This window comes from Triturus cristatus, chromosome 8 (genome assembly GCF_964204655.1).
Source record: "Triturus cristatus chromosome 8, aTriCri1.1, whole genome shotgun sequence".
Classification (NCBI taxonomy): domain Eukaryota; kingdom Metazoa; phylum Chordata; class Amphibia; order Caudata; family Salamandridae; genus Triturus; species Triturus cristatus.
Genome location: NC_140591.1, coordinates 1661785035 through 1661799245, shown reverse-complemented (window position 1 = coordinate 1661799245; position 14211 = coordinate 1661785035). Strand labels below are relative to the sequence as shown.

The 14211-nt window shown below is 48.2% G+C and overlaps 1 protein-coding gene across 1 annotated transcript in view; it reads left to right on the top strand.

Moving 5' to 3' along the window:
- Nucleotides 1-14211, top strand: part of LOC146808509 (vomeronasal type-2 receptor 26-like) — a 122552-nt gene that overhangs the window by 40912 nt on the left and 67429 nt on the right. The window lies entirely within an intron of this gene.

The window sequence follows — 14211 nt, the reverse complement described above, 5'->3', positions numbered from 1 at the left end:
CATATTGAAATAACCAATGTTTAAACAATTTACAACCAATATTTTTACAGACACTGCAATTGGTCCATACTCAGAATTTCCACAAGAAATCGTTAAAAAGCATAAAAAGACCATTACTATCTGAAGTCAACATGACTACCATAGCAACAGCGAGGAGCAGACTAGAGGTTGGATCATGGAAACGCCTATTCTTCTGGCACTTCCACATATCTAGACCACACAGGTCACATTCTACAAACAACGCCCACTTTTCTGTAGCTAAGGTGTCTGAAAACTCACTTGGCTCCCATTTCAGCTAGATTTTACTGCCTCCCATAGAATAGCAGAATCTTAAAATCATTGACCATTGCACACACTTCCAGTGTTTGGGGACATTTAACAATAGTTAAGGCTCTGTTTGAGTCCTCACTGGATTAGAGAAGGGTCTTCAGAGGGAATCCTCAATGTTGAACAGTAAATTAATTTCACAGAGATGTAATAGACTAATTCATAATTCAAAAAAGGAATACTGTTACAACATCATCTCATTGAATTCAACCTTACAGAACAATTTTAATGTACTTGCAGAATGGTCTTAAAAATGAATTAACACTCCACGGCTTACAAGTACAAGCACTCCTTCATTTGCTTGCATCCAGAGGTATTCGCAGTGATCAAAAGACAGAATTGCTATGTAAAGGCCACCACCACCTGTGAGGAGGCTTCAGTTCATGGCTTCACTCTCTCTCAAATCCAGACTTCTACATCCAGCCTGACATTGTTACAGTTCACAAGGGTCTAAGACCCCTTCCCTTTCCCAGTAGAGATGGTTTGGAAATATCCTCAACACAGCAGTACTTGACTCAAAAGGTTTGATAAGAAAACTCTTTCAATTACAGACCAGATTTACAAACATTGTGTTGAGTTTTCGTTACTTTTTTAATGCAGAGCCGATGCAAAGTGATGAGTTGGTATTTGCAGATTTGTGATGGGTTGTAACCCAAAGTAATAAAGGAGGCATTCAGGGCCGCACTGGCATTTCCACGGGATGCTGGAAGGGTGGGGGCTGGTTTCGCAGCAGTGGGGGCTGGTTTTGTTACTGGGGGCCGGTTTTGCAGTGGTGCTGCAATATCAACCCCCGTAACAAAAGCAGCAAGCAATCATTTGCAGCCTCGCGGGGCCGGGAAGTGCTTCCCCAGGGGCTGGTCTGAGAAAATTTGCCAGGGCTGCTTTGGGATCCCAGTCCCGCCCTGGAGGCATTCAATGGATAATTAGGGCATTGGCCTTTTTCAAAGACTACAAAGTGTTGTAGACATGGATTTTTTCCCAGGAAAAATATTTTCTTCATGAATAAATACGTAGAAAGATATGGCGGATGCCACTAACTCTATAATTTATATAACTCCTCTTGGATTTGTGCAATAGTAAAAATTAATGAAGCTACATAAATCTTTCAAGTAAACCCCTCTTTATGAATGCCCCATATAATTCTGACTTCTGCACAAATCCCCGTTTGGTAGGGTTCAAAATTATACCTGCATTACACCTGATAATTCCCAGGTGCAATCAAGTCCAGCCCGGGAGTTACAGTTCCGCAGGTCCATTTTGCAAGAATTAGCATGGTAATAAATGCCCAGACATGACCGGGACATGGGTATTTGGTTCAGTAAGCACCAAAATCTGCAGGTAATTCCTCATTATCATAGAAACGTTGTGCTGTATATCACACTCTATAAATAATCAATCCCAAGGTATCATGATTTATTATGTGCGATAAATATTGCATCAAACACCGGACTAGTAATTTTGAGAGTTTAGGTCATCGGTCCCTACATTTATATATTTTGGGGCATATTCTCAAGGAGCTATCGCCGAGTTAACAGCACTTTAACGCAGCCAAAGTCGTGATAAATTTACCGCCTCATTCACAAGCTAGTGCAAACAGCCAATATTACCAGATTTCCGGCGATAGCAGCCGCAAAAAACATCGCCACAGATGACCCCGGCAACTATCACTAATGAGATGCAGAGTAGGCGTTCCCATGCAGAAAGCCGCGACACCACTCCACAAAATTCTCAACGACCAGACTGCTCTGCGATATAATCACAAAATAGGCGATAAGGCGCTTTAGCACCAGGAAACTAACACCTGCTTCGACCTGGTGCGAAGTCGGACTACAACCTGCACCAGAAAGGAAAGCCCAGCCCAGAGCCACACCTGAAGAACAACAGATGCCATGGAGGGCCACAACACCCACCGTCACCACCCGCAGGACCCCCCTCCTCAGCACCCCCCCTGTCCAAAGACATGCAACAGAATCATGTACCAAATGACCAGCATGATGTCGCACAATCACATCTGGTGACATGCATGTGTTGCCACAAAAATGATCATCACACATTCACCTTCGAAGCAACAAATGATAATTTATTAAAATAAATACAGAACAGAAATGAAGACACATGGGACAATCCGTCGATCACAGCCTGCAGGACAAACATCATGTTGAGAAGTTGTGTCCTGCGCATATCAAGGGACAGAGAGAGAGCGAAGGAGAGAGAGAGAAAGAGAGGGAGAGACAGATGGACAGAGAGGGGAAGAGAGAGACAGATGGACAGAGAGGGGGAGAGAGAGATAGACAGACAGAGAGGGGGAGAGAGCGACAGAGTAAAGAAGAGAGGGACAGGGAGAGAGAGTGCCAACACAGCACACCCAGGCCACACTGCTCACCTGCTGCCACTGGTGTGTCTCCAACCACGTGCCGGTATGTAGTGCAGTTCACCAGGTCACACATCTGAGACAAACCCGTCATCTGAAACAGAGTCCAGATACCTGAATGGCAAAGTACATACAATTGCACGCGACATCATCGCCTGTCCGCCCCTGCACACCCAGGCAGCTGAACCCCAGCCCCATCTGCCGCCCAGCTGTGCATGCCCGCCACTGCGCACGCAGGCCTCACTGCTCACCTTCCACCGCCGGCGTGTAGAAAAGAGGGCCCACCACGTGCCACTGCAAGCCACAAGCCCGGGGCCCACGGACATGGCACCCTCCACATCATGCAGCCCCGCTCCGCAGGCCACCAGGTCTCACATATGGTGCTGGGTCTCGATTACTCCATGGCAGAGGACATACCAGTGCACCCGGCATCATCGCAGGCAGCACACCCACTCAGCCTCATAGGTGCCACTAACTCTGTGATCCAGGAGGCGACGCCACATGGCGGTAGGCCCGCGCTGCCCGCTGGCTCAGACCTACACTGCGGTCCAGCAGGGCACACAAAACCTGAGAAGTTCGGCCCGCCGGGGCATCATCGCAGGCTGCACACCCGCTCAGCACTTAAGGTGCCCCTACCTCAGTGCACCGAAAGTCACCGTCCCGTGGTGGTGTGCCTGTGCTGGCCGCAGTGTATACGATGCCGCCAAGTCTGTGCCCCGCTAGTCATGGACCCTCTATGATTGGGTATTGTGGTGCGGATGCCATCATGTCACCTCCTGGCCTGCGGAATGTGATGTTGCAGGCTCCTGGGCCCCCATGCCTACATGCACACCACACAGATACACCCTGAGAGAGGTGGGAAATGGCGTTGTGTATATGCACCTGGCCCGTTATATAGGCAGGGTCACATGTGCTGTGACGCGTGTGCTGGATGAGTGTGGTGTGGGTGTAAACCAGCCATGAGGGAGTGGCTGTGGCATGCTGACAACTAGAACTGTGATCAACAGATCACTACAGTGCAGTCCAGGCACATGTGGCATTTTTGTCTCCCCCTGGAGCATAAGCATAGTGGGCTGGCCTGGCGTATGCCAGTCCAGCGTAAGGGTTTGAACAATGACCCCGGGGCTCTGGGCGTAGTTCTGTAAGGGGCTGGACAAGGATGTAACAAATGTGTGTGTTGCTATTGTTGTGTCGGCGCCACCAGGACGACAATTGGCAATGTGCCACCCTGTGACCCAAGTCCAACGACATGAGCAACATGGACGTAAGAGGAACTCACTGAACCCTACATTCATCCATACTACCACACTTGAAAGATCATGGAGACGACACATCTGTGTGATTCGGAATGTTTAATGCACATTCAGTGGAGTGTTGCATCTGTAGCATTACAGGGCCATGCAAACCTCACTTTCAAATGTTGGCCCATGGAGGGCCAGCCAGAGCCATTCAGGGAATGACAAGTCCAAAGAAAGTGGAAGAGTTCAGTCTGCAGTCTGTTAGCAGTGTAATTGGTGATCAAACAGAATATGGCAGTCCATTGCATGGTCAAGGTGAGTGTCGAAGAGTGTATCGAGGGACAGTGGAAGGTGATGTGGCAGAGGGCAGAACCAAGCTGGAACCAGCCATATGGCGGAGATGAATGCTACAGTTTTCTCGGTACCAGTAAGGTGGTGTCATCCGCATCTTCGTTCCCTGCTGTCTCATGTGTCTCATGTGTGGGTGGTGCTGGCCTTTCTCCAGCACTGTATGGCAATGACACTTCAGGGGGCGGAGATGTGGATGTAGTGGTAGCAGCAGCATGCATCTGCGCCAAGCCTTGTGGCAGCAATGCCATGAGGATGGTTTTGAGGTCATTGTGGAACCCAGCTACCTCTCGCTGGTGTACAGCCGTGGCAAATGCTATTCCACATTGGCCCGCTCCATGGTCTCCATGACCCTCCGCATGAGTCCCAACTCCCGAGCGTGCTCTCTGAAGCGACCCTGACTAGACAGTCGTTCTTGTCGCACAGTCACGGCTCTGGCGATGTCAGCCATGGTTCGTTGGAGGGCATGGAGTGGACTGTTGGAGTCCGTTAGGGACTGTGAGTGATCCCTGATGGGACTTAGACACCCACGTATGGCATCTGGTTTGTCTGCCATGCGGTCGAAGCCTAACCACACCTGTTCAGTCAGCTGCTCCTGGCATCCCAACACACGGCATTGGAAGGCCATGTGTTCTTCGTGTATGTCCTTGGGGGAAGCCGTGGTGGTGGGTGCTGCCTGCTGTGTGGTCTGTGCAAGGGGTGGGGTAGCCCTGTTGCAGCTGGGCTGCCCTGCTCCTGGAGGTGTGCTGCAGAGACTGTCAATGAACTCTCAGAGGGCGTCTGAGTCAAAGCTGTGGTGGTCCTCTTCATCATCAGAGGAGAGAGATTTGGGCTCCTCTGCAGGAGGTGTTGACTGTCCCTCTGCAATGTGAAGGGGAGATGCAGTTTGACAATTTGTACACATGTTGTTGGCTTGTACATGTTCATATACAGACTGCATGACTGTGTACATCGTGGCTGTTTTGGAGGAGCTGCCTATTTGCTGCGGGACAGTGGACATTTCGACAACATCATGGATGTGTGTTTCAACTTGTACATTGTCTACTCACATTTCCCTGCAATGCCACTTGTGATTGGCCAGTGTCTACACTGAGTAGGCGCAAGTTGTGTCCTGTGTTCTGTTGTGGACGTGTTGAGGTTTGTGCCATTTTGTTGTCAATCAATCAATCAATCAGAGCATTTGTAGAGCGCGCTACTCACCCGTGAGGGTCTCAAGGCGCTGAAGGGAGGGGGGTGCTGCTACTGTTCGAATAGCCAGGTCTTGAGGTGTTTCCTGAAGGTGAGATGGTCCTGGGTCAGTCGTAGGTGTGCGGGGAGGGAGTTCCATGTCTTGGCTGCCAGGTAGGAGAACGATCTTCCTCCGGTGGTGGTTTTGCAAATCCGCGGGACAGTTGCGAGGGCGAGGCTGGCGGAGCGGAGCTGGCGAGTGGGGGTGTAGAACGAGAGGCTGCCGTTGAGGTATTCGGGGTCCATGTCGTGGAGCGCTTTGTGTGCGTGGGTGAGGAGCCTGAATGTGATCCTCTTGCTGACAGGGAGCCAGTGCAGGATTCTTAGGTGGGCGGATATGTGGCTGTGGCGAGGGATGTCGAGGATGAGTCGTGCGGAGGCATTCTGTATGCGTTGAAGTCGTTTCTGAAGTTTGGTGGTGGTTCCTGCGTAAAGGGCGTTTCCATAGTCCAGTCGGCTGGTGACGAGGGCCTGGGTGACGGTCTTTCTGGTTTCGGTGGGGATCCACCTGCAGATTTTTCGGAGCATGTGCAGGGTGTTAAAGCAGGAGGACGAGACGGCGTTGACTTGCTTGGTCATCGTGAGGGAAGAGTCCAGGATGAATCCCAGGTTGCGTGCGTGGTCCGAGGGTGTCGGCGCGGATCCCAGCGCTGTGGGCCACCAGGAGTCGTCCCAGGCGGATGGGGATTGTCCGAGGATGAGGACCTCCGTTTTGTCTGAGTTCAACTTCAGGCGGCTGAGCTTCATCCATTCTGCGACGTCTTTCATTCCTTGCTGGAGGTTGGTTTTGGCGGTAGCTGGGTCTTTGGTGAGGGAGAGTATCAGCTGAGTGTCGCCAGCGTAGAAGATGATGTTGATGTTATGATTTCGTGCGATGGTGACGAGGGGGCTCATGTAGATATTGGAGAGGGTTGGGCTGAGCGAGGAGCCTTGGGGTACGCCGCAGATGATCTCGGAGGCCGCTGAGCGGAAGGGAGGGAGGCGGACTCTCTGGGTTCTGTCGGAGAGGAACGAGGTGATCCAGTCCAGGGCCTTTCCTTGGATCCCAGTGTTGAAGAGGCGGGTTATTAGGGTGCGATGGCATACGGTATCAAAAGCTGCCGAGAGGTCTAGGAGGATGAGAGCGGTAGTTTCTCCGTTGTCCATCAAGGTCCTGATGTCGTCGGTGGCTGCGATGAGGGCGGTCTCGGTGCTGTGGTTGGCTCAAAATCCGGACTGGGACGGGTCGAGTCAGTTGTTTGCCTCGAGGAATGTAGTCAGCTGTTTATTGACGGTTTTCTCGATGACTTTAGCCGGGAAGGGAAGGAGAGAGATGGGGCGGAAGTTTTTGAGGTTTTTGTGGTCCGCTGTGGGTTTCTTCAGGACGTTGATTTCTGCGTGCTTCCAGCTTTCAGGGAAGGTGGCTGCCGAGAAGGAGTTGTTTATGACGTTCCGGAGGTGGGGTGCGATGATGATGTCGGCTTTGTTGAAGATATGATGGGGGCATGGGTCGGTGGGGGAGCCAGAGTGGATGGTGTTCATGACGTGGGTGGTGTCTTCAGTGCTGATGGGGGTCCAGGCGCTGAGGGTGTTGGTGGGGGTCGTTGGTTCGGTGGCTGGAGGCGGAGTCTGGGGTCCGAAGCTGTCGCGTATGTCTGCGATCTTGCGGTGGAAGTGCGTGACGAGGGAGTTGCAGAGGTCTTGTGACGGTGTGATGTCGTTGTTGCTTGCGCTGGGGTTGGAGAGCTCTTTGACGATGCTTAAGAGTTCCTTGCTGTTGTGGGTGTTGCTGTCTAGCCGTTCTTTGAATGATGACCTTTTGGTGGTGCGGATCAGCTGGTGGTGTTCGCGAGTGGCGTTTTTGAGGGCTGTCATGTATTCTGTTGTCCGTTCGTTGCGCCAGGTTTTTTCGAGGGTTCGGCAGGATTTCTTTGATTCTTTGAGGGAGTCTGTCAACCATGAGGCTTTCCTGTTGCCGGTCTTGCCTGGGAGGTTCTTCAGTGGGGCGAGGTCATCGGCGCAGTTGGTGATCCATTGTGCGAGGTTGTGGGCTGCGTCGTTGGTGTCGGCTGGCGGGTTCTGGCTAAATGATGAGAGGAGCTGGTCTGTGGTGATTTTGCTCCAGCATCTGCGGGGGATTTGTTGCGTGCGGTGGTGGGATGTATTCTTTTTGAAGGTGAAGTGGATGCATCTGTGGTCGGTCCAGTGTAGTCCGGTGGAGTGGCTGAAGGAGACGTGGTTGCTGGCGGAGAAGATGGGGTCGAGGGTGTGGCCAGCGAGGTGGGTGGGGGTGTTCACCAGCTGTTTGAGTCCGAGGTTGGCGAGCAGGGTGGTGGTGTTGTTGTCGCTGTTTTTCTCCAGGTGGAGGTTCAGGTCTCCTAGGAGGATGTATTCTGGTGAGGCAAGGGCGTGCGGGCTGATGAGGTCGGCGATGGTTTCGCTGAATTGTGTGCGAGGGCCCGGGGGTCTGTAGATGAGCGTTCCTCTTAGGGTGGTCTTGGGGTCGGTGTGAATCTGGAAGTGTAGGTGTTTGGTGGTGGAGAGTGTGTCTTCGGTGTTGGTCGTGATGTTGATGGTGTTCCTGTAGACGATGGCGATTCCTCCTCCGGTTTGGTTGACGCGGTCCTTTCGAGTGATCTTGTAGCCATCCAGGATGGCTATGGCGATGTCGGGGGCTGAGGTGGCGTTCATCCAGGTTTCCGTGAGGAAGGCGACTTCCGGTGCTGTTGTGTCGCGGAGGTCCCAAAGTTCGACGGCATGCTTGTGGACTGAGCGGGTGTTGAGGAGGATGCATTTGAGGTGGTTGTTGTTGTTGCTAGGTCTGGCGTGCGGGGGGCAGGTTCGGAGGCAGGTGAATGTGCAGGCTTGACAGGTGAAGGGTCCGTGGGTGCGCTTCGGTGTGGCTCGGTAGCAGGCGGGTGGTCGTCCGGTGTTGAGTGCGTTGAGGGCGGCGGAGTCGTATCTCAGACGGGTGCTCTGGCATCGGCTGGGGCCAAGGGTGCTGGCGCTGGGCGCGGTCCAGGCACGGACGGGCGCGGACGGGCTTGCCTTTGGCGCGCCCGCTGCGCTTCCGCGCGGCGACCTCGATAAGAGGCCAAGTGGGAGGGAGGAGCAGGTGGGAGCAGGGCGGCCAATGGGCAGGGGACGGGACACAGAAGGCAAAAGGGGGCGGGGCTGCAGGGGAGCAGCGGCGGGAAGTGTGGAGCGGGGGGGCACAGAGGGCAAGGGGCACAAAGGAGCGCCAACAACAGAAAAATAAACGGTATGAAATACAAAGCAGAAGGCAAGGCGAAAGTGTACTTAGCAGGGCAGTACGGCGGAGAACGCAAGGACAGTCACCAGGGGTACACCAGCGCCGAAATCCCGGCGGCGGCAGCAGGGGGAGAGTCACGGGTGCGCAGGAGGATCCGTGCGGCGTGGGGAGCGACCAGAGGTCAGGTTGATGTGCTCTGCATGTTAGGTGTGTGTGCTGCATTGGGGGGGGGTGGCCCCTGCTGCTCTGTTTTGCTGCCCCTTGTCCCTTTCATGCGGTGTGCCTTTGACTTCTGTGCTTGTACAGTGCTGACATGTAGCATACTTGGGTACATTGTTCTCTTGGTGGGAGTTGGGGTCTGGGGCATGGTTATCTACAGATGTGCTATGTTTAATTGTGCATGTGTGCCATTGTGCCCATCTCCCCAGTCCCTGGTCGTTAACTCACCCTGGCGCTGTTGTGTCCGGTCCTGTTGAACAGTATCTGGTCCCCCGACTCTTGCCGTCTCCCCACTGATAACTGTGGACATCATTTCCTCCATGTCGTCCAGCTCCTCCTGTGGCGCAGGACTCCCACTTCCAGTCTGCATTGCTGCCTTCCGGTTGTTGGCGAGTTTCAGCTTGGTTTTGCGCTTCACATCATTCCAGCTCCTCTTGACCTCTTCCATTGTCCTCTTCAGCACGCCGACTGCATTCACCTTGTCCACGATGGTCTGCCATAGTCCATTTTTTGTTGCCAATGACACAGTGGAGGTGACGAAAAGTTGTTGATGGTGTTCGACCACCTCCGTTATCAGGACCCTGTTTTCCTGCGGACTGAAGCGGCCTTCCCTGACCCCGAGGTCCCAGGCATGTCCTCCGGGAGTCTTGTGGGGTTCTGGTTCTCCTCCGTACTTGCTCCAGCAACATCCATTGTGCTTGGCTGTTGTTTGGCATTTGTTTGTCAGTTTATTTCTACTTTTATGGTGATTTTTCCCACCTGACGTGTGTGAATTGCAGGCCTGTAGCAGGTTTTTGCTGATTTTTGTATCGCAATTGGCCTAATCGCAGCTTTTTTTTGCGTTCAAGTTTCGCATTTTTTGCGGCGTGGCGTTGATTTTAACTCGGTCAGTTGACGCGTTATGTGGGGAATATCGCATGGTGCCGCAGTGTTGAGAATGCTTGGTTGACACAAAGTTATTTTCCCATGATAGGCTGCGATGTTGAGAGTTGCGTTAAGCTACTCTTGTGGTAGTTATCACACGTTCTTGTGAATATACCCCTTTGTGTGCTTTGACTCTCAACCTCTACCAGTATCTCAGTGCTGATAAATTAATGAGCTCTTAGAAACCAGAATAAAATGATGTATTAAAACAAATTTACTGGAGAAGAAAGGATGTAAATGCTGACACTTGGGTCTGTTATCAGCTGAGCCGGTTCAGTTTTACTAAGCTTTTATATAAACAATTTGTAAGAGTTGTCATCCATTGAACTGCTGTCTCATTCGCGCTTCCTTCCTCCCAACACAGCATACAGTATGGAGCACTGGGTGAGGCCACTTAGACTACCGACCCCCTTCACCGCGAGTGTTAGCATTCTGTTGGGGACAAAGTGCACTTTTGCAAAAAGTAGTCCTTCATTTAAAGTGCCCGGCGCTGTTGTGCTGATGTGCGCTCACGCTGTACAGTTAAATATAGTTTTTTATTCTGTGAGGGTCCAGCAGCTCGGCAGACACTGCTGCGAGTCCCTTACTCGAGTTGCAGTGCGCTGCATCCTAGGCACTTCAAGCGTCGGCCATTTGTTAATGGGTTTTAACCCCATTCCAAGATGTCTGCATGTGCATGGATGTAAATAAACACACAAAGGTACCCATCTTTGAATATTTCTGTAAAAACAATTTTTAAAAATTATTCAAAGATGGCCATCTCTGTGTGTGCGTGCACATGCAGTTATATTTTTGCAAGAAAGCTTTACAAAAACATTTTTTTTTAAATTGGCAAATTCAATTGGCCAACATACAACCCAACATGTTCTTTTGAATGTGAGCAAGTAGGAACAACCATGTGAAAACAGCAGAAACACCCAAAACAAATGTAGTTATAATATAATTTGATTGATAGCAACAAAGATTCACTGAATAGAATCACTTTTATAACAGCAAAAGTGCTCTCCCATAACAGTTAGATTAAATTAAGGAATACACAGAATTACAAAACTGCAGGCAAGAGTGGTGTCAATCAGGGGGAATGGTGTGTGTGTTTGATTCTTTGTGAAACTTTAATAAATGAGCTTATTGAAAAAACTGAAGGCAATCCATCTAACTTCCCTGTGAAGTGATGGTGAACACCTCTCGATGGCTTACAGGACCCGAACATGGAAGAAGAAAAGACAGTGCTTGGGCCACATGCAGCAGTATGCATTCCTCTCCTTTGGAGACTCTCAGAGGTCAAGTCAGTCACAAAACTTTACTTCGCATCAACTAAAATGCATACAAGTACATAAAAACAAATAAAAGGGACCATCGGATACATTTTATGTTGCTAAGACCCATACATAAATCATAGATTTATGGTTAAATAAAATAAACAATTAATAAATCCATAACTTTAGAGTCAGCATCTGCACAATGTTTAAGCAATCCCACAACATGCCCCCCATTTTAATCCATCAATTAATTCATCTATATAAGAACTCATAAAATACTCATGTCTTTTAGTTGTTACAAGCACAGAATAAGTAAAAATAAAAATAAAAGAGACCATTTATACTATAATTCTATATATTACTAAAATCCATATATAATTTATAATTTGGTGAAATTAGTAATAATGCACTGCTTTTAACTCTGCATCTGAGCGGTATTTAATCAGTCCCAGGACCTGCAGCTATTTAAATCTCATAAATTGCAGATATCTGTTAAATATTACAAACACATGTTCCATGCGGTTGCTACTAAGTATGGTTATCGACCAGCCGATGAATCAAGATCACATTAATTGGAATAAAGGTCGCGTTTCAAAACTGCACAGAGAAAGGATGCGAGCGCATAACATATATAAGGATTTTCCAATTGTTGGATAAAAAGTAGAGCTGGCAAACACTGTCTAAACTCGTATTTACGTAAGAAAGGAACATTGTACTTTTTTCTCTGCTGGCTACACAAGGGGCAAAAAACTGACTGAAAATGTGACTGTATAGACTTTTCATCACATGGGCAAGGTGACAACTGGTTCAATGAATAGGAATGTGCAGGGTAAGCCACCATGAGTGGGTTAAAGGAAACCTTGGTAAAATAAACCAATGCTGTGAGTTCTCCATGAAGGGCAGATAAGACAGTGCACCGTTCTTCGCGGGGAGTTACAGCTGGTAAAAGGCTACCATGCTTTTGTCTTTATTTATAGCCCACCTGTCACTTGTTGCCTTAGCAAGGTCTTCGAAAAGCCATCCCATAGCAGGGGGCTATCATGAAAATCGCATAAGCCCAGGGATATGAGAGCGGTCTTTACATAGCTCACCCATGGGATTCTAAGTGCATAATCCATTTTTAAGCAGTCTCTCTACACTAGCTGATTCAGGTTGACACTGTCTCTTTTCCATATTGAATGCCACAACAATAAGTCATCCATGTTGATTGAATCACTAATATGCAATAACCTCAATTCCAAATAAAAAAAATAAAAAAAATAAACATTATTGTTTGATTAATAAAAACCTTACAATATACACGCAAAAATTCATAACAATAAAATAATTATAAAGTCAAGGATAAAAACATTTAAATTTCAAGTTTGTTACATTATTGAGATATTATGTACTTCCATTCTTACATTCTTTCAATTTTTGGTATTCTAGCTTGTTTCTCAATCTCATTAAAAATTTTACAAAGGCCAAGTTTAAAATTATATCATCTGTATGGAGGCATCTTATTAATGCTTGTCTGCAACTCCTTATTCCACGGACATTAAAATGTCTTTTAAGAATAGTTATTCTTTCAACTTTCAGTTCTGGACAAACACAGAGTAGATGCATGATGTTTTCTTCTCCAAATTTACATAAACTGCAAGTCGTAGGACCCATGTTACTCAACCATGGCATTAAATGACATGTGCCTGGAAATGCTCCAAAACGGGCTTTTATAAAGATTTGTTTAAATTTCTCAGACCAAGGAGTTTCCAGGTACGGTTGCACTTTAACCTTAGTATACCCATTCAGGAGCGGCCACGCATGTTTTCTTTTTGAGAAGATATCTTTATCCAAAAGTAATGATAGGTGCTTTGTTGAACTATTAATTACTTTTTAAAAAGAGTTCAATGTAATTGGCATTTCCCAGACTGAGTTTGCTGAGTATTCTTCTAATGATGTAAATAGGTATTTCCATGCCTCAGATTTCCGATTTAAATTTATTTCCTGCCACAATAGCTTGGACAATTGATTATCAGTATCCATTCTTATCCTTTTCCACACTTTAATTAATTGGCCTTTACGCGCAAGGACCTGATTGGTCATCCCAAATTCCATTCGTATCTGCGCAGGTGAAGCATTATGTGGGATTAAAAAAAGGGCTTTATAAATCTTTGTGGCTGCGTTGTTAATTATGACCAAATCTTTTCCAACAATGCTTCGCTACCATATGTCAAAGTTGGCAAGAGTTTTGCTACTAATACTTTCAACAAAGGACCGTAACTCTGCATTCCTATGGATTTCTGTATAGTTCTAAATGCCACTAGAAATATTTTTGCTTTCCGTTGAATGTCCATCTTGTGTGGTTGATATGATCCTTGTTCGTCAAATAGTACTCCTAAGTATCTATATGTATTTACTTGCTCTAATTGTGAGTTATCAAGAAACCATTTATAATTATGTTTTGATCTTGAGTATTTATTCATTTCCATAACTTTTGTCTTTGACTCGTTTATCACCATTCGATTTTCTTTGGAGTAGGTAGATATCCTATTTAGCAGGCGTTGTAGTCCAACCTTTGTTTGGCTAAGTAGAATAACATCATCTGCATATAACAGGTTTGATATCCTGGTGTTGGCAAGTTTGGGTGGACAAGCATTCACCCCATCCAAGGCTTGCGTTAGGTCCGCTAAAGATAGATTAAAAAGCAATGGAGCCAGGACACATCCTTGTTTCAAACCTGATGCTGTTGGAATTTTTTCTGTTACTGTTAGGCCATCTCCCATCCGAACACTAACCCATGTGTCAGAGTACATTAGTTGAATTAATTTTAAAAGAGAGAGAGGTATACCTAGATCTATTAACATTTCGCTGGATCCCCCTCGAAACAAGGAAAACAGTTACCCACGCTCTAGTCACGAGCCGACTGGACTACGGAAACACCCTCTACGCGGGTACTACCGCAAAGCTCCAGAAGAAACTCCAACGAATCCAAAACGCATCAGCCAGGCTCATATTAGACATCCCTCGCAACGAACACATCTCTGATCACCTTAAAGACCTCCACTGGCTACCCGTCAATAAGAGGAT